Below are 25,817 nucleotides of genomic sequence, written 5' to 3'. Positions count from 1 at the left end.
AGTTCCAACTTCATATCTGAGATTGCAAAGAAGAATAGCTTCCATTCATACTATGAAAACCCTAGAATTTGACCAAAGAGGGGATCTAGAATGAATGAGGTTAGGGTAACGATTTATACCTTCCAAAAGATGATAAATACAATAGATTTCAGGTCCTTCAAGCTCCTTCTTTCTGAATGGTTGATCTCCAAGCTCTTTTCTCCAAGAAAATCCTCCTCTAAGCTGAGAATCGGGGAGTTAAATTTCTCCCCACTTGAACTAGACTTTGTCCTCAAAGTCTGCTGCAACGAATAACTTCCGGTAATGCTCGTGCATCTCCACATCCAGATCCCACGTCCATTCGGACCCCTTCCGATGCTCGTACTGCACCTTCACCAAAGGTATTTATTTGTTTTGCAAAATCTTCTTCTTCTTCTCCAGAATGGCCACAGGCCTCTCCACGTAATTCAGGCACTCATCAACTGAACATCATCCAGTGATACTATCACCTCTTGATCCATAACGCACTTTCGCAGCTGCAAAACGTGGAAAGTGCTATGGATCCGACTAAGCTCTTCCGGCAGCTCTAATCTGTAAGCCACCTTGCTAACCCTGGCAATGATCCTGAACGGACTAATGTAACGGGGACCCAATTTCCCCCTCTTACTGAAGCAAATCACACCCTTCCAGGGTGAGACCTTCAGGAGAACCATATCCCCCACCTGAAACTCTAACTCAGATCGACGTCTGTTGGCAGATCGACGTCTGTCGGTGTAACTCTTCTGCCGACTTTGAGCGGTCTGCAATCGCTGCCTAATCTGCTGAATTTTCTCTGTAGTCTGCAGAACTACTTCCATCCATCCCATCACCATGTGTCCGATCTCACCCCAACAAACTGGTGTGCGACATTTCCGTCCATACAACATCTCGAAATGCAGGACGCCAATGCTAACATGATAGCTATTGTTGTAGGCGAACTCTGCAAGCGGTAGGTGGGAATCCCAGCTCCCACCGAAGTCAATGACAGACGCCCTCAACATGTCCTCGAGGGTCTGAATGGTCCGCTCGCTCTGACCGTCTGTCTGGGGATGAAATGTTGTGCTGAAGTGCAATCGCGTGCCTAGTTCCTCGTGGAACTTTTTCCAGAAACGGGAGGTAAATCTAACATCCCGGTCGGAGACAATGGAGATCGGAACCCCATGGCGAGCAATGATCTCGCGGACGTACACATCGGCCAACTTCTCGGTCAATGAACTCTCCCGTATAGCCAAGAAATGTGCACTCTTAGTCAATCGATCCACGCCGATCCAAATGGCATCAAACCCCATCTTCGTCCTCGGTAGCTTGGTAATAAAGTCCATCGTGATTTGTTCCCATTTCCACATGGGAATCTCCAGGGGCTGCAACTTGCCATGCGGCCTTTGATTCTCGACCTTAACCATCCTACAGGTCAAGCACCTCTCGACATACCAAACGATTTCTCACTTCATGCACAACCACAAGTAGCTCAAACTCAAATCCCGATACATTTTGGTGGCCCCCGGGTGAATAGAGAAGTGAGACTTATAAGCCTCCTCCATGACTATCTGTCCGACTCCACCAGAAATTGGAACCTATACCCGACCGCATTGGGTCAATAAGCTCCGATTATCTTGCACAAATCGGGCGTTCTCGCCCCTGATCCTCTCCAGTTTCCAGTTCTCTGGTCGCATGCCCTCAACCTGAGCATCTCTGATCAAACTCACCAGCGGAGAATCCACCTCTATCCTCATATATACCGCTGGGGTGGAAGACCCAACTGATTTGCGGCTCAAAGCATCCGCAACCACATTCTCTTTACCAAGGTGGTAAAGGATTTCACAGTCATAGTCCTTGACTACATCCAGCCACCTGCGCTGCCTCATGTTTAGGTTCAGCTGGTCCATAATATGCCTCAAGCTCTTGTGATCCGTGTATATGGGACATCGGACCCTATAAAGGTAATGCCTCCATATCTTGAGGGCGAACACCACCGCCCCAACTCCAAGTCAAGCGTAGGGTATCTCGTATCATGCGGCTTCAACTGCCACGATGCATAAGCTATCACTCGCCCTCTCTACATGAGGAACACCCCCAAACCTATGATGGATGCATCACAGAACACTACGAAATCCTCAACTCCCTTCGGGAGTGTCAATACGGGGCCCTCGCACAATCACCACCGGAGGGTCTCGAACGCCCTCTACTACTCAGGGCCCACCGGAAATCCACCCTCTTCCTCGTCAGACGACTGAGGGGTACCGCAATCTTGGAGAAATCCTGAATGAATCTCCGGTAGTACCCTGCCAATCCTAAAAAGCTCCTGATGTCTAAGGGAGATTTCAGAACCCCCACTGCATGACTGCCTCGATTTTGGCCGGGTCGACCAAAATCCCATCCTGGTTAATGAGGTGTCCCAGGAATTGGACCTCTCGTAACCAAAACTCACATTTCGAGAACTTGGCATAAAGTCGCTCTCGCCTCAAAACTCCCAATAACTCCAGCAAATGCTCCTCATGCTGCTCTCGAGTCATGGAATACACCAAGATATCATCTATGAACACGTTGACCAAGCGATCCAACATCAGTCTGCAGAACCGATTCATCAGGTCCATGAATACTGCTGGTGCATTGGTGAGCCCAAACGGCATCACCATGAACTCGTAATGACCATAACGAGTCCGAAACGCGGTCTTCTCCACGTCCTCCTCTCTGACCCTGACCTGATGATATCCAGACCTCAAGTCTATCTTGGGAAACCATGACGCACCCTGCAGTTGATCGAAAAGATCATCTATCCTCGGGAGTGGATAAGGGTTCTTCACCGTTAACTTGTCTAATTCTCGATAATCAATGCACATCCTGTGCGAACCGTCCTTCTTCCTGACGAAGAGTATTGACACTCCCCATGGAGACTGCTCGGAAAATGAACTGCTTTCCCAGCAGCTCCTACAGTTGTGATGACAACTCCAGCATCTCTGGTGGTGCCAATCTGTACAACGCCTTGGCAATAGGGGCCGCACCTAGCACTAAGTCGATCTTGAACTCGACCTGCCTCTCCGGAGGCACTTTGGGTAACTCCTTAGGGAACACATCGGCAAAATCTCTAACCACCGGAACCTCTGAAATTGGAGTCTAATCCCTGACCCCGCATATCCACCACATACGCTAAAATCCCCGCACACCCGTGCTGAATGTATTACCGAGCCCTGGCAGCTGAACAAAACCGTGATCCCACTCTGGTGCCCTCGCCATAAACAACTAGTTCTCCCCCCACTTGGGTTTCGAACTATAACTCACTAACCCTCGCAATCTATCATGGCACCAAAATGGCTAAGCTAATCCATCCCTACGATTACACACACTTCCCCCATGGGAATCGGTATCATATCAATCGGAAACAACACTCCGAAGATCTCCAACTCACACCCTCGACAGATAGAAGAAGCAGAAACTCCATGTTCATTGGCGATAGAGACTCGCAGCAGACACTCTAGCTCGCCCACTGGCACACCAAACTCCCTACTGAAAGAATGAGATACGAAAGACCAACTCGCCCCCGAGTCAAATAAAACCAAAGCAGATAGGGAATTCACTAAGAACGTACGTAACCACAGGTAAAACTGATAAGCATAAAACATATGTAATAAATAAGATAAAGGATAGAAACATACCCGCAACCACATCTGGTGCTACTCTGGCCTCCTTTGCGGTAAGCTGGAAGGCATGCCCCTGAGCCTTCAGAGGCTCTGCCCTAACTGGCCTCCTATCAGTCATCCTCAATGTAGCTGATGCTGGAGCCTACGCTGGCCTAGCAGCGAGCTGCGGATAGTTGGTCTTCACGTGACCAACTTGATGACAATGGTAGCAGATCCTCATATCCGGAACTTGGACCGTCTGATGACAATCCCTCGAAAAATGCCCCTCCTGGCCGCATTTGCGGTATCCGCCACCCGACCTACAAGCACTCGAATGCCCCTTTCCGTACTTGCCACAAGTGCGTCCCTACTGTCCCTTGGCCTGGAATCAACGGTCTTAGACTGCTTTGGCCGACTGCGACTCTGCCGGGGCCCGACCCTACTCTCTCAGTTCTAACTCAATCTCAAGCTCCCACCACCTGGCGGCCTCCTGTAGCTCCAGAAGTGTATCACAACGTTGGGTCACCACAAACTGACGAATATCTGTTTTGAGCATGCTCAGATAACGAGCCTTCTCAGAAGCAAACTCCGGGCAGAACATCGCCCTCTCAGTAAACATACGAGTGATCTCCGTCACCGTCTCCCGATCCTGCTTCAGCTCCAAGAACTCCTGAGCTAACCGTTCCCACTCGACTCGAGGAATGTAGCGAGTGCGGAACATATCCTGGAACTGCTCCCATGACACATCAGACCTCTGCTCGTCTGAATACGAACCAGTCACCAACCTCCACCAGTCCTTTGCCCCCGAACCTTACAAAGTTCAGGGCACATCTGACCCTCTGGTCAGCAGGACATACACATGTGAAGAAACACCCCTCCACATCAGACAGCCACCTCATGGCTTTGATGGGGTCCTGAGCCCCATCGAAAGTAGGTGGCTTCATGTTGTCGAAGTCCCGATACTGAAAAGCCCGATCGGCTCCCAACCATGGCGCGGATACAACTGCTGAAGCTGTTGCGGTAGCCGCCTCAGTGAGGGTTGCGTAACGATCATTGAAATACTCCACCATAGCGGTCTTAATAGACCCGAACATTTCCAGCAATTTGGCCCGGAACAATGCAACAACCTTATCATGTAGGATCTATCGGATCCTGTCATCCATCTCATCTGGCCTCATCTGGCTGATAGTCTCGGGCGCTGTCGGAGACCCCTTTCAGCCCTCTCCCTCTCCCTCTCCTGATCCCGAACCGGATCCAGTCACAAAGCGCCTGGTCATCAACATTCTGAAACATAACACAGGGTATCAGATAATTCATTCAAATAACTGGGAACCAACTCCTGACAAAATCCTAGAGGTTGTGACTTCCTTGCTATGCGTATGGGTCCTGTGCTTTCTGCAGTACTGGCCTATACTACCTTCCATACCTACCCATATTTGTCCCAAGTATCATCACAACACCCTAACAATACACATAATCATAGAGAGCACTCAAACCTCACTCCTGACGGAAGGCTAAATGCCTCGACGTCGGCGGACTCATCCCAAACAACCTATCCACCCATGAAACTTCCACCAACCCTGCAACATTAACGTGTCCTAGCCATACATAATGTTGGACCCTATAGACTTTCGAATATCCAATCCTACCCTAAGCTCCCAATCAGACAAGAACAGAACATAATTCCAAATCAAACATTATCACGCTATAAGATCTTAATTACGTATGACCGTGATACACACAAAAGTAACTACAGTAATGATGTCAATTTCATGTAAGGAAAACCCTAGGCTAGCAGGCATCATGAAGTCAGACAATTTTATCATGCAATTTCTGAAGATCCCTAGCCTAGTACTAGCATGTTGTTCTAACATATCACATAATCAAATATTGGATGGTATTTTGGGTCTATCCGCGAGCTCCAGCTGATCATACACCATGCCTCCTCCTTTACTTATTTTGAAAACCATTTTAGAAATCATTTTGAAAAGCTTTCCTTGATTTGAGACTGGATTCACACGAATGTTCCTCCAATTCACTCAAACCAAGGCTCTGATACCAACTTGTAACATTCCAAAAATTCAAACCAATTTAAAGTTTTTAAAACATTTCAAACCATTAAAAATCATTACAACTTTGTTCTCAAAAGGTATTATATCAGAGTTTTCCCAGAGACATAGGTAAAGCAGGAGGAGTTATACGATCACGCCTTTGCCTTCCTGCGGTCATCAGAAGTACCTGAAACAAAATCAACAACTGTAAGCCCAAAGCTTAGTGAGTTTCCCCAAAATACCAACGCCATACAGATATAACCATATCATATAAACATATAAGAAAACCGCAAACAACATGCATAATGAGCCATCAGTCTGACTGGACCGATTCCCGGTCCTCAGCCTATAGGGACCGCTCTCCGAGCCATCGACATGTTTGGACTGCCCCCCCCCCTCGGGGCCTTCAGCCTATCCGGACCGCTTGCTAGGCCTTCGGCCTGACTAGATTTGCCCGGCCCAGGCCTGTAGTCTACCCTGTCCGCCCGGGGTGTCTTGGCACTACAGCACACAACAGGACCTGCCTCAACCCTTCCGCATACCAATGAACATGTGCACATAATTATCGTACGCTAGCATGTAATAACAAAGAGTCATAGAGATCTAACTGATCTCTAGCATAGACACCTTCCTACAACCAGGATATAAATAAAACAAATTACTAGCACAGCAACTATCCTAAACCAAGATGTAATCTAACATAGCAACCATCCTAAACCAGGATATAAATCATAAAGTGTCGGCCTTGGTGCCGTAGACCCTGTTGATCTAATGAGGAGAACTCACCTCGCAAATGACGTTTGAAACTAGAAGGCTTCAACTCCCAGATCACCAACACAAACTTCACTACCTATATATACCATAAAACCCTCTTTCATAAATCTCTAAATTACAAGAATACCCTTGGAAGTCAACAGGTCAACTCATGCTCAAAATCAAAGTCCACAGTCAAAGTCAATAATCCATGTTGACTCGACTCGTCGAGTGCAATTCACCTACTCGTCGAGTCCTTCCTGAACTCAAGAAGTCGTGAAATCCTTGATTGGCTCATCGAGTTCTCCTTTAACTCGCCGAGTTCATACATGTCCAAGAATTGGGAGAAACCCTAGCCGACTCGCCGAGTCTTCTAACGACTCACCGAGTTCAAGGCAAACTTCAACGGACTCGCCGAGTTGTTCATCCAACTCGTCGAGTTCATGGCCTTCTTCATCTGGCTCACCGAGTTGTTCATTCAACTCGCCGAGTCCTTGCAGACCTTCATCCATGCAGACACTTTTTAAGCCATAGCAAGGCACTAGATTACAGATCCAAGCTTCTAAGGCATGATTATCACGTAAAGTTGCAAACTTTACCCACATACAAGGTTCTAAAGGCCGTAAATGACAAATCTATGCATCCAATGGAGCTTTACACCTTGGGAGAGTGTCATTCTTGCACAAGCTGGAAACTTTATGTACTAAGAATCCCAAAGGAGCTCAATTCCGAAGTTACAGTTTCAGATCTAAGATTGCAAAGAAGAATAACTTCCAATCATACTATGAAAACCCTAGAATTTTACCAAATAGGGCATCTAGAATGAATGAGGTTAGGGTAACGATTTATACCTTCCAAAAGATGCTAAATACAATAGATTTCAGGTCCTTCAAGCTCCTTGCTTTTGAATGCTTGATCTCCAAGCTCTTTTCTCCAAGAAAATCCTCCTCCAAGATGAGAATCGGGGCGTTACGTGAAGTTGATAACTTCACCGTCAAATTCCATTAAAAGGGTACCATCATAAACATCTAGTTTAGTTCTGGCACTTTTTAAAAATGTTTGCCCCAAAAGAATGGAATTTGAGTTTGGTGAGTCGTCATCTCCCATATCCAAAACATAGAAATCAGTTGGGAATATGAGTTCGTTCACTTGAACCACAACGTCTTCCAGTACACTTTTTGGGTGCACCAGAGAATGATCAGCTAACTAAATGATGACTTATATTCTTTTTAAAGACCCTACGCCGATAGTTTTTAAAAAGTGAATATGGTAAAACGTTTATAGAAGTTCCTAAGTCCAACATAGCTCTTGGTACTGAAAGGTTCCCAAACTTGTAAGGAAGAGTAAATACTCCTGGATCCTTACACTTTGGGGGTAGCCTTTTTTGTAAAACAATTGAAACATTCTCGCTTACTTTAACTATTCCGTTTCCTTTTAATTTTGTTTTTGAAGTACATAACTCTTTTAAAAATTTAGCATATCAGGTAGTTGTTTAATTGCATCAAGAAGGGGAATATTTACCTCAACCTTTCTGAAGAAATCCATAATCTCTTTATCTTCCTTTTCTTTTTTCGTGTTTTTCAATATTGAGGGAAAAGGAGGAGGGGTAATTTGCACTTCAGCTTCAGCAAGTCCATTTTTTCTACACCTCTTCAGTTGCCTCAGATTCTTGCTCAACCACGATCTCTTATTTCTCATCTTCTTGCTGATTTGGTCCTTTGTACTTTTTACTACTTCTGAGGGTGACAACACAAGCATTGTGCTTCAGGTTCTTCTCATTCTAAGGTGGGAAGTTTCCTTGTGTTTGTGCTTCAAATTTGCTAATGGAGTTCGCGAGTTGTGATACCTGCTGCTCCAGATTTTTGATGTTAGACTCTGTTTCATTTTTGAAAGCTTGGGTACTGGTTGAAAGACTTTTAATTATGTCTTCCAAAGACATGCTGGAACTACTAGCTTGTGACTGAATAGGTGATTGCTGAAAGCTGCTTTGGTGTTGATTTTGCTGAAAAGATTGTTGAAACCCAGGTGGAGCTTGATATTGGTTTATTTGCTGAAAGTTCTATTGAGGTCTTGGCTGGAAATTGTTAATTTGAGGCCCTCCCCAAGCTTGGTTGTTGTGATGGATCAAATGGACTTTACTGAAATCCTCCCATAGCTTACACAGATTCATTATCTTCTTGAAGTATTGGGCACATATCAGTTGGGTGCCCGATTTTGCAGCAGATCCCACAAGGTTTGACCTTTGGCTCAATATAATTTTCTTTTGTCAACAAAAGGACAGCTTTAGTCAATTATGAAATCTGGGATTCCATGTGGGCGTTGCTTATCTCCTTGACTCCTCTTGGATGGTCTGGGTACCACTCTTCCTCAGTTGCTGAATGTTTTTATTCATTGTCCAGCTTCTCTATTAATGCCCTGATCTCTGTTGGTGTCATGTCTGAAAGTGACCCTCCATTAGATGCATTTATTAGTCGCCTCTCCATAGGTATCAATCCTTCGTAGAAACACTGATATAACTGATAATGACTAATGCCATGTTGTGGGCATCGGACTAACAGCTTCTTGAATCGCTCCCAATAAGTGTGGAGAGCTTCTCTTTTGCCTTGCTTTATACCCAAAATCTCTCTGCATAGATTTGACATTTTCGCCTCGGGAAAATATTTTTCTAGAAAGAGTTTGACGAGTTCATTCCAGCTTGTTATTGAACCAAATGGGAGGTTATATAACCACTCATTTGCTGCATCTTGGACTGAGAACGGAAACGCCCTGAGTTTGATATGGTCTTCAGTAACTCCATGGGGTTTCATTCCAAAGCAGACAACATGGAATTCTTTGAGAAATTTATGAGGATCTTCATTCTCAAGGCCTTGAAATGGGGGCAGCAGATGGATTAAACCGGATTTGAGATAAAAATTTCGAACTTCTGGAAAGGTGATACACAAGGGTTGCTGGGTAACCTCTTGTGTTGCCCACTCATGGAGAGTTTTTTTAGCTTCGTCTCAGTTTTAGCTCATGGTGAATTCTGATTCGGTTTCAGAAGAATTTATGAGTTCGGGTTTTCCTGAAGATGATGATGAGTATGTTTTGAACGGGCTGTTAACGGGTGAGGTAGGTGGTGCTTTTGGAAAAGGTTGAAATGAGTGTTCATGTTCGTTCCACAAAGGTATTGCCTTGTGGTATGGGTGAGGTTGAGGTTCCTATTTGTTGCTTTCAAAGTTTTGCCTCGTTCTTTAGCTTCCTAGCAGTCTTTACCGTGTATGAAGATCTTGGCGTAAAACTATTAGTGTTTTAGCGTGTCCATGGCAACGACGCCAATTTGTTAAGACCGTTGTCGTACACGATTTAACAAATAAAAATATAAAATAAACTGCTTTATAGCACTAACAGGTAGTACAGGTAAGCAAGGTCGGATCCTCAAGGATACGTCCTAACGTTTACACATCTTTGCATAAGGTATAAACTAATTCTTGATGAATGCAATAAACATAAAAGAGGGGTTTTATTTCTGAAAATTAAACTAATAGAAATTGAAAATGACAAGGAAATGACTAAATTTAAAGTGATGAAATTTCAATTACGAAAAAGTAATTCCAGTTTCGTGGTGACTCCCCTAATCGTGTAATTAACCTTCAACAAAATATTTGACTATGCACTTGTTTAAACTGGTACCAAGGTTCATTAACAAGCTCTAATGACCTTTATTACAAAAATCAATTAAGCAAAGTAAGCTCTTCGAATTAAATCTAACTTTTTACTAAATTAACCAAACAAGATCTTGACTAATAAAGAAAAGCTGTTTTAGACACAGTATAATTCCCAGTAAAGTTTAATAACTCTCACAAGGTCGGAGGTGTAAAAACTTGTTTGATCATTTCATATTAGAGTTAACCCTAAATTCAGAATTAATCTAATATATGTCACTTTTTACTAATTAGTCTAGACAATTACGAATCTAAACAATTAGATGACTAGAATGATTCACACACAATTTAAGTGGCCAACAGAAATTGAAATTAAAATCAAACACTCAATTTAACACAGAATTGATCAAACTAAACATTAATCATAGTCAAACAATGTGCGTAATTATTAATGATATGAAAAGGTTTTGTCTTGCGAAACTGAAATCTGAGTTTTTAGCCTGACATGGCAAAAAACGGATTACAACCAGTGAAAATAGAATCTAAACGATAAATCCTACTAAACTATGAGTTGGAATCGAATAGACTCCTTTAGATCTGCGTTCTTCACTTGAAAACCTCTGAAAATCGCCTCTAAATCGACAGGAATCGCCAATTAGGGTTACTGGAAGAGTATGGGGCTGTATTTATACGTCTAGCTGTCAAAATATCGTACCTGCAATCGCAAAGGGACAACCTGCGATCGAATGTATCACCCAAAACGAGTCATGGGACTTTTTAATGAAGTACGTTGCCATTTTGACGCAAATTGACAAACCTGCGATCGCAAGGGCACAACCTGTGATCGCATGTTTCTTTTTTTCCTCAACTGATGATTTTTTTTGGCTCGACAAAACCTCGTATGCAACCTGCGACCCAAACTACGATTGCAAGGGCATACCTGCGATCGCATGTTACTTCTTTTTGGCTCTTTTGATCGTCGTTCCTCCTTCCAAGCAGTTCTTGATCATTTCTCGGCATCCCTCCGTGGTCTAGACTCCAATTAAGCTCCAAAGCATCCACAAACGCATCCCGGACTTGTGCAATCATGAATGTGCTCAAAATGGTCCTGAAAAATCATAACAAACGTGAGCAGTATGAACATTCTTCAAAATAATCATGAAACACGAAATACATAAGAATAATCAGGAACTAGTTAGCTTTTTATAATGAAATACATAGGAAATTGTGCTAAGAGATGCATATAAAATGCATCTAACAGATAACTCACTAATTGTTAAAACCGTTGTCGCTCACTATTTAAGCACATAATATTTTCACTACCTGGTTGTACTAATGAGTAGCATAGGGTAGCAGGGTCGAATCCTCAGGGACACAGTCTAATGGTCAATGCCTCTTTGCATAAGACACATACTTGTCATTTAAAAGAAAATAATACAATTTGGGGGGGGGGGGGGGGGTTATTAAAAACTAAACTAAAAGTTGCGGTGAATCTAACTAAACGAAATTAGTAATAAAAACGAATTCAACTCTGTTGCGACTTTCATAATCATGCAATCAGCTCAGATCTGGTTATTTAAAATGCATTCTATCTAATCTAATACTGCAAAAATCTGATAATCTTTAGTATAATATCTTCTACCTAGTTAAATTAACCAAAAATAAACTCTTAAGTTAACCCCAACTTTTTATTGTCTAATTAAAAAAACTCTTAATTAAGATAAGAAAAGTTGCATTAAGATCTGTGTAAAATTCGCAGCAATACCCAATACTTCTCACAAGCTCGGAAGCATTAATATATGAAATTTTAGTTTATATCAGAGTTAAATCCCAACACGGAACCAATCTGATACTTGTTACTTATTACCAGTTAACAAGAACAATTACAGATTCTATTAAATGATTAACTTGAATGCTTAAACCCTAATGTAACATCCCGACTCCCAGGTATAAATTTAAATTGATTTATATTCATTTTATCAGGACACCTCGACGATTTGAAGGCTCACACTTGTCGATTAGATAGTTAAATAGTCGTGTGGATTTTAGAGGCAACTCGACGTATTGGAGGACCCAACTCAACGAGTTGGAGCTGAGTGAGAAGACCCTAATTTTCAGGGTTCGTACCCTATTTACAGGAGCTTAAGTCCTCTAGTCCGTCTCCTATATCACCTTAGCACACTGAGAGAAACCATAAACGAGTTGTTATCATCTGATAGAGAGAGAGGGGGGAGAGAGAGAAAGAGAGAGAGAGCCTAAGAGTGTGTGTTTTAGTGCATCCTTTGAAGGATCTTGAGGAGCAAAAAGCTTGGAACGAGAAGGAGTCCTTGGATCCGACATTCATTCAGTGTTAACAACCATTTTGTAAAAAGGCACTATTTTGATCACTTGTTTGTTAGATCTCTTCATTAGAGACTTAGGGCCATTCTTACCTTCTTTTGAGTCATATAGTCGTTTGAGTATGCTTTGAAGATGAGACTTCAGATCTGGACAATACTAGGTCCCTTAGGCCTAAAGATTCAAGCTTTATCAAGCTTTGGCAAACTTCCATGCCTTAAACCCTTGTGGAACTTGGTTTTGGCATATTTAACACTAGATGTCATGCATGGACGTAAAGTGTGCAACTTTACGTGATACTTCAGCCTTAGAAAGCTAGATCTAGATGTAACGACCCAAAAATCCTTCCGTAGATGACATAAGCTTCTCCATTACTTTAATATCAATTTCCGTTAGCAATTTCGGTTTTATGATTATAAATTCGAATGAAGTAAAAAAAGGTGTTAATTATACCTAAAAGAATGGTCAAAATATTTAATTTGTGTGTATTTAGGATAAATATAATACATTAAATGGTATATATGAAGTTGAGGGGTTGAAGTTGTGATTTCAGAAACTTAAATTGAAAAAGGAAAGTGGTAACGTGGTATAAAGTGCATAAGACCATAAACTTAAGGACCAAATCTCTAAAATCATCTTATTTAAACACGTAAGTTTTAGTAACCGCCACAACCTTTTGGATTCTTCGTTCCGTTTCTTTACGACCCATAAGGTCACCTTAGCCAACTCTCCTGGTTAGCATAACATGCGTCTGACCAATGGTTCCAGACTTCCAGTTGGATTTGCCAACTTAATAACCTAAGGATAGTGCCGTTGGTTTTGATGTATGGCCGACAAGAAATATAAAACTATATGCATATGGTTTCCGAGTGGTGAAGTGGAGATGAGGTAAGAATATTGTTCTAACTATGTTGTTAGATATGAATGCCAGTGTGTTAAATTATCTAGGTAGTGAGTTTATATTTCATGTGTTTGTTATATCTATACCTGGTAACCATCTAATGCAAGTATAATAAACTTCTATTTACCTTAGCTAGACTAAATCTTGATACATCATATCAAGAGGAACACTTATATTATATTAATATTTCTAACTAAATATATAAATCATATTAATCGATAGTGGGTTGTAAATTTTGATATCATTGGTTAATATTTTGTATCCATAAATGAAAAGATGCTTAAGTAAAATTACATCTATGAAAGGGAATGATCAGAAGTAAATACGTAATTTATTTAGGATCAATACATACATGTTATATATATATATATATATATATATATATATATATATATATATATATATATATATATATATATATATATATATATATATATATATAGAGTTATGTTCATTTGAGACCACCTATATTTTGTGAGACGACCGTGAGACGCATTTTTTTATTTTTTTTATTTTATTTTTATTTTTTTTAGTTAATTCATGTTCTGAAAATAATATTTAAAAAAAGAATTTTTTGATTTTTCCATTTATTTTGCATTTTAAAATTATTTTTAGAATATGTACAATGTAATATTCTATTTAGAATATTTCACGTATTTTTTAAAAAAAAAGAGTTTTTTTTATTTTTTTATTTTTTTTAGTTAATTCAAGTTTCGAAAATAATATTTAAAATTTTTTTTTTAGATTTTTCCATTTATTTTGCATTTTAAAATTATTTTTTAGAATATGTCAATGTAATATTCTATTTAGAATATTTCACGTATTTTTCAAAAAAAAAAACGGAATTTTTTTTATTTTTTTTTATATTTTTTATATTTTTTTTAGTTAATTCAAGTTCCGAAAATAATATTTAAAAAAAGAATTTTTGGATTTTTCTATTTATTTAGCATTTTAAAATTATTTTTAGATTTGGTCTCACGATCTAACAAAATTAGAATGGTCTCAAATGAACCTGAACATATATATATATATATATATATATATATATATATATATATATATATATATATAGAGAGAGAGAGAGAGAGAGAGAGAGAGAGGTTATAGATGATATAATGTGACGCCAGATTATCATACTACAAACGTTTATATGCCATATTCGTATCCTATGAAGGCATGAACACTTATAGTATTCCATTAAAGTGGAAAATCTTATTGGAATAAAAGATGTAATTTCAAATAATAATAATAATAATCCGTTCATTTTAGTAAAAATAGGAACGAGGTACCATACATTTACTCATTGAATTTATTCTCTATTATTTGGTTGCATATGATGATTTGTCGGGCGAGGAGGAAGCCTCAAAGTGGGGTATTTCTAGACACAGGAATGTTATGAGAGATTGCATTATTGAAACGTGCAATCCGTAGATGGTGATTTGATTCACTTTAGGATGACCATGGCATTACTTGTGCTTGATGATGATATGATATTTGTGATGCTAATATATGCTTTGTGCTAATGCCATGATATGATGTAATCGTTATGTTACTTACACTTTAATGTACTTGATATATATGACATGCTAGCTTAAGTTGCATGAAATATGATGTATGGTTATGTTTTGATGTGCTGGTTATGAATACATTGCATGTTTAATACACATTCATATGGTATGCATTATATGGCTTGCTTAATTTATAAATGACATTGCGGGGTTATGCGTAGATGGTTTGGGTAGTTCATGATCTTTGCCTAAAACCTTATCTGGATCATTTAGGGTGCCTACTAGGTTGAAAGAATGATGTATTGCTCGAAACCCATCAGTGGTATCAGAGACTAGGGTTGTTTGTTTGATGTGTTTGATGCTATAGTTGATTATTCATGCTTAAAATCAAAAAATTTTGGTTTATGGGGCTGGACTTGCCGAGTCCATAGTTGAACTCACCGAGTCCACTGGGAACTCGACGAGTCTAGTGCTGACTCGACGAGTCAGAGTCGCAGATACCTGATTTCGTGGTATTTTGACCTGTTTTGGCTGTGGATAATTACCTAAAATGTTTTTTATTAATAAAAATCGATTTTTATCAATATTTGGAGATTATCCTTGCCAAAATTGAAGATAATTGTCAAAATTTAGATAATCTTTTGTTTTATTAGATAAATATTGGTTATTTGTAATTTAGATTTGAATTATCTTGTGAAAAAGTTTCAATTTTCCCCTTTAGGTTTTATAGTTTAAATTTGAACTTAAAAGTTTTGTTTTTGAACTTTAAATAGTTAAACCCTAATGTTTTGAAAAGTTTCAAAACTTATCCTCAAATTTTGGAATTTAAATTTTGATTAAAAGGTTAATTTTGAAATATTTAAATTTTAAACTCTAAGTTTGAAAAAGTTTCAAAACTTGCCCTTAAGTGTTGGATTTTAAAATTTAATTAGAAGTATTAATTTGAAAATTTAAATTCTAAAACCTAAGTAGTTTGAAAAGTTCAAATTACACCCTTATGGTTTTATTAATTAATTAAAGTGTATAATTAAAGGAGATTTAATAAACCCAGAAAGTTTTGGTCCCATTGACATCCCTACCCGACGGTTGAAAATTTTGTTGCTGCTGAAATACGGGTGGATTATGATACTGCTGTCATTGCTGAAAATTGTTTCTGATAATTCTGTTGATAGCCTTCAACAACTTTTACTGGAGTTGTATCCTCTTGCAATAATAGGCATATCTCAGCGGGATGGCCAGTCTTCAAGCATATCCCACACTGCTTCTTCACAATTACTTTTTCTTTCGTCAGCAACAATAGTGCTTTTGTGACTTCAAAAATCTGGGTTTCAAGGTGAGCATTGTTGATTTCTTTTACTCCTCTTGGTTTATCTATATACCATTATTATTCAGTTTTTGAATGCTTTGACTCTATCGCCAGCTTCTAAATCAGCTCCCGGATTTTTGTTGGCGTCATATCGCCTAAAGATCCACCACTTACAACATCTTCAGTAATACCATGTGTAACGCTTGTAGATTCGGAGTAGTCAATTTAGAGGTAATAAGCATCAAAATACAATTTTTTGATCGAATTCTATTTTGAGTAAATAATCTTAACCAAGCTATAGTGTATGTCTCAAGGATTATGTGCATATAAAGAACGCTGAAATCGGACTTATAACGAAGAAGTTATGATCCGTTGAAGTTTTACGACTAAACCGACACGACGCCGCTTAACATAAAAAGTGAATTTTTGATAAACTACATTTTAGCCTTAGATATCTAAAAAAAAATTTGTAGTTATGTTAAACCGAGAACGTGCATATAGAGAACGTCCATATCTGACTTCATATGAGGAAGTTATGCTTTTTATAAGATTTAGCACAACAGTGCACAACCCGGAAATCATATTTTAGATCAATCAATTTTAGCTGACACAACCTAAATGAGAATGGAAGATATCGTTAATAGGAGCTCAATGGTATAAAGACTGACGAAAATGGACTTCGAATGATAAAATTATGAATTTTTAACGAGCTTTAACTATCTAAGCCTGTTAAAATATAAATTTAAAAATAAATCAAAATTAGCCGAGAGAGTCTGAACGAAAGTTGTAGATTACACCGCTACCTACGCGTGGATATTAAGATTGTCAAAAATGTAGCTTGGATGTGAAAGTTACTTAATTTAGAAGATAATTAATGTTTGGGATTACCTAGCGAGTGACATGTGGAAAATTTGGGCCACACCTTCCTCCTCACGGCTTCGCACGAGACAGCGACACGTGATTTGAGTACACCCAGCATACCTTGGAGTACACCTAGTGTTTCTTTGTGTACACTCATCATACGTACATGCTACCAGCCTATAAATAGAGTTTGTTTCTTCTCAAACTCCACTTCAATTCACTCCAATTCTCTCCCAAACACCCCCAAAACCACAAGGTTTTTCCCTAGTACATCTTAGGTGTTAGTAGTGAGTCCCGGAGCGCCAGAAGGGTCCGAGAAGAAAATCTTTCGGCTCAGAAATTTTGCCCCTTTAGATCCCAGCTCCTAGCTAAACCCCCTTATAAGTGAGTTATGCTTACCCTACTTTAAGTATAACTTATGGTTAAGTTCATTATTGTTATTATGAACCTATAAATAAGATTTGTCAGCGATTTAAAGTCATTATACTAATTGGACTTTATACGAGAGAGATGTCTAGAATGGTCGCGTTGGGTTTGGTTGTTGGATTTCAGAAAAGCTATATGCCGAAATGGTTCTGCCTCCTAAGTGTTCTGACTGGCTGAAAGTAGACTTTGAGTTAATGATGAATCTACACAAATAATTAGTCGCGATAAATATTAGACTAAAATCTAGTGATGTTAGTACTAGGTTTCATCAACGGAAAAGACGATTATTAGAAGCGAAACACTGCCCGAATTACGGGTCATCACTTTAACAAGTGAGTGCATAGTCCCTTTCATGAACATGATTTCAATACAAGTATTAACTATAGTATTAAATATATGTTTATGTGTGAAATATTTGGCATTGCCTGAAATAAGTGTTAAGAGAATATTTCGACGATATATGATGACTTAGGATACATCGTAAACCTAAATTAATTAAGAGGAATATTTTGTAGTATCTTCTTATATGTACGAGTGAGATACACACGTAGGGTAGAACTTTAAAATTTTTCATAAATCCGAGAGCATGTATTAGATATAGTCATTTGTCCCTTGTCTGAGAGTATGGAGAGGGCATAGTCATATGTCATTAATCCGAGAACATGGATTAGACATAGTCATTCCGAGAGTATGGAGTGGGGATAGTCATTTGTGATTGATCTGAAAGCATGGATTAGACATAACTGATCCGGGAGTATGGATTAGGTAAAGTTGTTATTTTTAGATTTGAGATTATGGATCGTGTCGTTGTGAGGATCGACGAGGTGGGGTAAAATTGTTTATATGTGGTGATATTGTATATTGCGAGTTCTAATATATATATATATATATATATATATATATATATATATATATATATATATATATATATATATATATATATATATATATATATATATATGATACAACATTGTGGGACTGAAATCGCTATGTACTCACCAGGTTTCCCAACCTTACCCACTCAGTTTATTTGAATCACAGGTATCGAAGCGAAGATACATTACACTGAGAGATTAAAGGAGATGTAAACTATTAGTATAAATAAATGTAAGGTCTGTTTATGCTTATGTTTTCGTATTACCGATGACATCTTGATGTTTTCAATAAAAATACATTTCTTTGGAAATGATTTGATAACATCGTTATCATGTTTTCTGTGAACAAATTCTGCTATATTATTCTTTAAAATGGATATTCTTATTTTTAAATAAGCATAAATAAAATTTTTAAAATGACCGTGAATTTGAGTATGTCACAGTTGGTGTAAGAGCATTATTTTAAGTGAACTAGGAATTTGTTGGAAATTAATAGACTTAAATTTGGAATGTTAAGAGATGATTGTGAGATGAGTGTCTGCTATATTTAGGATATATGCTTGAATAGACACGAACACTAGCTTGTTTAGGGGAGATGCCTAATTGCTTTTATGTGTTAAATGATTTATATTATAAGATGCCTTATATGCTTTATAATGGTATCGTTTGATCGAATCTATGGTCTGTTGCCGACCGGATGTGGAAATTTTATGTGTTCAAATTTCTAAATGTTTAATTACGGTATTAGAACTGTCTCTAACTTTTAAGAGTGATAAGGAGATTTATACATCTAACATAATAAAGATTTCCCTATCTTAATTCTCGTTGCTGCAAACCGAACGTCTGATTTGGAGTAAAGATCGACATGGTGAGAATTCAAAGCGGATTGGGAAATGGTAACCATCAACTTGAGCCACAAGTGATTTAGCATGCACTAGAGGTAGCAGCTGCACCCTAACCAATCACAATGGTACTCCGCAATGATATAAATGATGTTGGATCGTCAAATGGAAGAGACAAGGCTTCTACTTCAACAGAATAAGGATGAACCTTTTGTGCCTATTGTGTAACCCGAACTGAATAAAGAGCTGTCGGAGGAGGGAAATTATAGCTATACTGTGAGTCAAGTTGAACCCCAGTGATCAAGAGGAATGAACCGAATAGAGTGATTACCAGGGATGGACGCATGTATAAGAACTTCTTAGGTGTCAAACCACCAAGTCTTTTTGGAAGCCCAAAGCCAGTGGAAATTACAGACTAGATCTCTGAGATCGAAATGATATTTGAAAGTTGTAACTGCAGCAATAAGCAAAAGACCATCTTTACAGTCAGAAAACTAAAGACCGGGGCTTTAATTTGGTGGAAGTTTTTGGTAGATAAAATGTCATGGGGGAGAATCTATGCCGATGTATTGGGAACGATTCATGGAGCAGCTGAAAATGAAATACTGCTCACAGATAGATCTGATAGACCTAAACAATGAGTTTTAGAACCTAAAGAAATGGAATATGAGTGTTGATGAGTACACCACCAAATTCACCGAGAAGATGAATATATTCCCCTACTTGGTGCCTACTAAACTCTCCAAGATAGATATGTTTGCTAATGGATTGCCAGCAGAATTTGGTGCTGAGGTAGGGGAGAAGAGGAAGTTTTAGGGGTCTTCAAGATACGACAAGAAAAATACATTCCCGAAGTTTTATCCCAACACCAAGGGGTATGGGGATACCAATAGAGAAAAATGATGTGACAAGTGTAGAAGTAAACACATTGGGAGATGCTATAAAGAGGTGGCCTGCTTCAAATGCAAGAAGACTAGTCAATATATCGACGAATGCATGGCCAACAGAGAAGTCCGCTTCAAGTGCGGTGAATAAGGACACTACAAGCAAGACTCCCCAAATAGGAAAGGAGCTATAAAGCCAAACATACCACCGAAGCCAAAGCTAAGAGCATTCTAGATGATCCTTAATGAAGCAGGTGACAATGCAAGGGATCAGGGGTAAGGATCTTTATATCCGAAGATTAATATATAAAGTAGACATGTGGATAGTAACATGTTTGTAGCCTATTATAAGAGGCCTAGTGTAGGGTGAACTTGAATATCTACGTAATCGTTTCAAGAAGTAATATAAGCCTTATTTATGTTATACGATGTGTTAAATGGCTAAGTGAAATTCTTGTATTGTGACTTGGAGAACTGCGAGACAATACATGGGACGAGTATGAGTATGTGTGAAAGGTAGTAGAGGCCTATGAAACGGGAAGCACATGACTCACACTTCGATCAGGGAAAGTTACAAGGTTAACAAAGCACTAGTAATTGATTTTGTTTTGTTCATGTCTGTCATTATCATTGTTTCGATAATGACTAAGAAGCTAATTGATATTCCAACCCTACTGGTCATAATCCAGCCCGACTAATATGAGTATGTTACATGGTTCAGAGAACCAAGTTCGATGTAGTATTTGACTTAAGCCATAAGATTGAAGTGAAAGATAATCGAAGAGATAAATAGTAGCATCACAATTACCATGAAAATAAGAAGCTTGGAGCTAGAAATGTTACATGGTAGAATGTGATTATACCACATTAGAACATGAATGAAGATATCTTCCATTTTGGAATTTGACTCTAAAAGACCTAAGTCTAAGCATCGTATCATACGATGAGAGGTCATTAGAACATGACCCATCAGTCTGTTACAATAATGGAAGTAAAGTATGTTTACGAAGGAGCAAGAGTCTCCAATAAGGATTAAATTAAGAAGGAGCGGGAGTCTCCAATAAGGATCGAGTTTGTAACTCGAAGCTTACAATTGAAAGTCCAACATAGGATAAAGATCAGGTACAAGATTGAGCACCGCCAACAATCAAGAGCTAGATACTCATTTAAAAGGACATAAGAGTTATGATTATTACCTAGGATGAAAAGATAACATATGGAGTCATTATACAAGCCCTGTTTCGTTGATGATTCTAATTATAACGCCTACAGATTCGGGCTAATCAATTTAGAGGCAATAAGTGTAAAAAAAAGACTTTTTGATAGAATATTATTTAGAGTAAATAATCCTAACAAAGTTATAGTATATGTCACAAGGATTTCGTGCACATAAAGAACGCTGAAATCTAATATATAACAAAGAAGTTATGACCCATCGAAGTTTACGTCTAAACCGACACAACAACGTGTAACGTAAAATGTGAATTTTTGAAAAACTCCTTTTTGGCCTTAGCGATCTAAATGAAAGTCATAGTATACATTAAACCGAGAACATGCATATATAGAACATCCAAATGTGACTTTGTATGAGGAAGTTATGATTTTTTAAGATTTAGCATAACAGTGCACAACCTAAAAATCAAATTTTAGATTGATCGATTTTTAGCCAACACAGCCTAAACAAGAATCGAAGATCTCATTAATAGGAGCTCAACGGTATAAAGACAGATGTAAACGGACATCGAATGACAGAGTTATGAATTTTTAACGGACTTTAACAGCCTAAGTCTGTTTAAATATAACTTTAAAAATAAGTAAAAATTAGTCGACAGAGTCTAAACGAAAGTTGTACATCATATCGCTACCTACATGTGGATATAAAGAACCACAAAAACAAAGCTCATATGCAAATGTTACAGAATTTAGAAGATAATTAATGTTTCGGATTTACCACCCAAAGACACGTGACAAGATCTAGGTGACACCTTCCTCCCCACGGCTTCGCACGAGATGGAGACATGTGGCCTGAGTACGCCCAGTGTACTGCGTACATCCAACGTTCCTGTGTACGCCCATCAAACATACATGCTTCTAGCCTATAAATAGATCTTGTTTCTTCTCATTTTTCCACACCAATTCACTCCAATTCTCTCCCAAACCATCATGGTTTTTCCCTAGCACCTATTAGGTGCTAGTAGCGAGTCTCGGAGCGTGAGAAGGCTCCAAGAAGAAGAGCTTTCATCTTAAAAGTTCTACCCCTGCAGAGCCTAACTTCTAGCTAAAACCCATTGTAAGCGAGTTATGCTTACCCTACTTTAATTATAACTTATGTTTAAGTTCATTATCATTATTATGAACCTATAAAAAGATTTATCAGTGGTTCAAAGTCATTATACTGATTGAAATACTTATATGAGAGGCGTCTAGAATGGTCACGTTGGGTTTAGTAGTTGGATTTTAGAAAAGCTATATGTCGTCCTGCCTCCCAACTGTCCTGCCTGGCTGATCCTTACTTGATAGATCATGTAAGAAGACTTTGAGTTAATGATGAATCTAGACAAATAATTATTCTCTATAAATACTATACTAAACTCTAGGGATAATAATACTAGGTTTCGTCAATGGAAAAGACAATTATTAGAAGCGAAGAGCTGCCCTAATTATGAGTCATCATTTTAACAAGTGACTACATAGTCTTTTTCATGAACATGATTTAAATAGAAGTATTAATTAAATTATTAAATATATGTTTATGTGTGAAATATTTGATATTGCCTGAAATATGTGTTAAGAGCATATACGATGATATATAATGATTTAGGATACAGAGTAAACCTAAATTAATTCAGAGGAATATTGGGCAGTATCTTCTTATGAGTACGAATGAGATATACACGGAGGGTAGAACTTTAAAATTTTTCATTAATATGAGAGCATGGATTAGACATAGTCATTCATCATTAGTTCGAGAGTATGGAGATGGCATAGTCATATGTCATTAATCTGAGAGCATGGATCAGTAGACATAGTCATTCCGAGAGTATATAGTAGGCATAGTCATTTTTCATTGATCCGAGAGCATGGATTAGACATACCTGATCCAGGAGTATGGATTAGGTAAAGCTGTTAATTTTAGATTCGAGAGTATGGATCGTGTCATGTGAGGATCGACATGGTGGAGTGAAATTGTTTATATGTCATGATATTTCATATTGCAAGTTCTAATATATATATATATATATATATATATATATATATATATATATATATATATATATATATATATATATATATATATATGATATAACATTGTGGGATTGAAATCCTTATGTACTCACCAGTTTTCCTAACCTGACCCACTAAGTTTATTTGAATCACATTAATGCGAAGATATATTACACTAAGAGATTAAAGGAGATGTAAATCATTAGTATAAATGAATGTAAGGTCTGTTTATTCTTATGTTTCTGTATGGACAATGACATCCCGATGTATTAAATAAAAATAAATTTCTTCGAAAATGATTTGATAACATAATTATCATGTTTTCTAGGAGCAAATTCCGCAATATTATTCTTTAAAAAGGATCATCCGATTTTTTAAATAAGCATATATAAAAATTTTAAAATGACCGTGAATGTGGGGATGTCACAGCATGCGACTTCATTCCAACCCATACACATGAGATTCCTTAAGGAGTTTATGTGGGTCTTTTTTTCTATGCCTTTGAACGTAGGAAGGAGGTGTATCAGACCAAATTTTAGCTCAAAGTTCTGGGCTTCTAGAAAAGTGATGAAGAGAGGTTAATGATTAATCTCTTGTGTGGCCGATTCTCTAAGATTCTTTTCTGCTCCGTCTCCACTCGTGGCTGATTCTGGGGAGTTGAGTTCTAAAGGTTCTGGTGTTTCTGAAATTCCAAGGGGTGTTAACTAGTATTTTTTTAAAGGGGCTGCTAGAAGGAGAAGATGGGGGGGTGTACTTTTAGGAAGGACGAAACATTAATTTTAGGTTCGTTCTAGAAGGACTACCTTGTGGTGTGGTTATTTCAGGTGGTAGGGATGATGATGATGATGATGATGATGAACCAAAGAAACTAGCTAATTGTTTTTTATTGATGCCTCTTTCTTTAGTTTCCTTGTAGTATCTCAATTTATGGATAAAAAACTAAAGGTGTACATGTACGAAAATTTTTTGGCATACAAACTATTAGAAGCACCATGTCCCTGGACACGACGCCAATTTGTTAAAACCGCTGTTGCACACAATTTAAGCAAATAATATTTTTACTGCTTTCTTGCACTAACGTGTAGCATAGGGAAGCAGGTTCGAATAGTCAGGGATACAACCTAATGGTCAGTGCCTCTTTGCATAAGGCACATACTAGTCATTTAACAGAAAATAATAAAAGGGGAGTTTTTGATTAAAAACTAAACTAAAAATTGCAATGAAATTAACTAAACAAAATTAGTAATAAAAACGAATTCAGCTCTGTTGTGACTTTCGTAATCATGCAATCAGCTTAGATCTGGATATTCAAAATGTGTTCTATCTAAGATAGTGATGAGTAAAACCAACAAGCTCTAGTATAATCTCTTTTACCTACTTAAATTAACCAAAATAAACTCTTTAGTTAACCGTACCTTTTTACTGTCTAATTAAACAAGCTCTTAATTAAGATAAAAAAAAATTCATTAAGATCTGTGTAAAATTTCCAACAATACCCAATACATCTCACAAGCTCGGAAGGGTAAAGATATAAAATTTCACTTTATATCAGAGTTAAATCCCAACACGGAACCAATCTGATGCTTGTTACTTATTACCAGTTGACAACAACAATTACATATTCTATTAACTAATTAACAGGAATGATTAAACCCTAGGTAGGTGATCAGACTAACAATAATTAAAAATCAAACATTCATTATGGTTAAAACTGAAAGAACTAGATAGAAGCATACAATGAAAACCAAAGTTGATAATTGATCACATGAAAAGTACTAGTATTTTACATAACTAAAAACTAGGGTTTAGCTAGACATGGCTAAAATTTGATAAAAACTCGTAAAGAGAAATATTAAACTATCGAATCTTAATAAATTAAACAGATAACATGATCCATAATCTTCAGATCTTCAAAAGTCATTGAAATCAAAGAGAAATCGCCTCAGAAATCGTCTTTTTTGTCGTCTGGAGCTTCATGAATCGACTAACCTTCAATCTAATTAGAGAGGCGCCCTATATATACAATCCAAAATCTATGGGAGCAAGAAACCCAAAATTTGAAAGAATTTATGAGAAACATAATAAGTCTTTCATCAAGTTTTGCATTTGTGACTTTTCGGGACTTTCAAAAACTATGAAGTACAAATTCGATCAAATTTATGGGAAAAATTCGATCAAATTTATGTGTTTTTCTTCTTTTCCATAAACATCAAAGTTGTCCAAAAGCTTTTCTAGTTTCCAAAACATTTTTAATCTCATCAATCAGAGTTACAGGTCATGGGATATGGCCAAAATACTAATAGAGGGTCAAAGATGCTAGCAACATCCTTTAGGCGTTAGAATGTAGCAATCTATCTTCGTAGGATCAATTCGGTCAAATTTGTCTTTACCAAAAAAACTTCCAAGCATTACTCAGAATCCTTAATAAGTTCTAAGCTCCATTTAACTCCAATTCTCCATCAAACACATCCAAAGTTGTTCCCAAAGTACTACTCCACTTGTATTATCTGACAATAACATAAAAACATGAGAAGTATGGGAATTCTAACAAATGACATGATATGAACATTAT

This window comes from Lactuca saligna, chromosome 5 (genome assembly GCF_052625555.1).
Source record: "Lactuca saligna cultivar CGN05327 chromosome 5, ASM5262555v1, whole genome shotgun sequence".
Classification (NCBI taxonomy): Eukaryota; Viridiplantae; Streptophyta; class Magnoliopsida; order Asterales; family Asteraceae; genus Lactuca; species Lactuca saligna.
Note: the sequence above shows the minus strand (reverse complement) of the source record.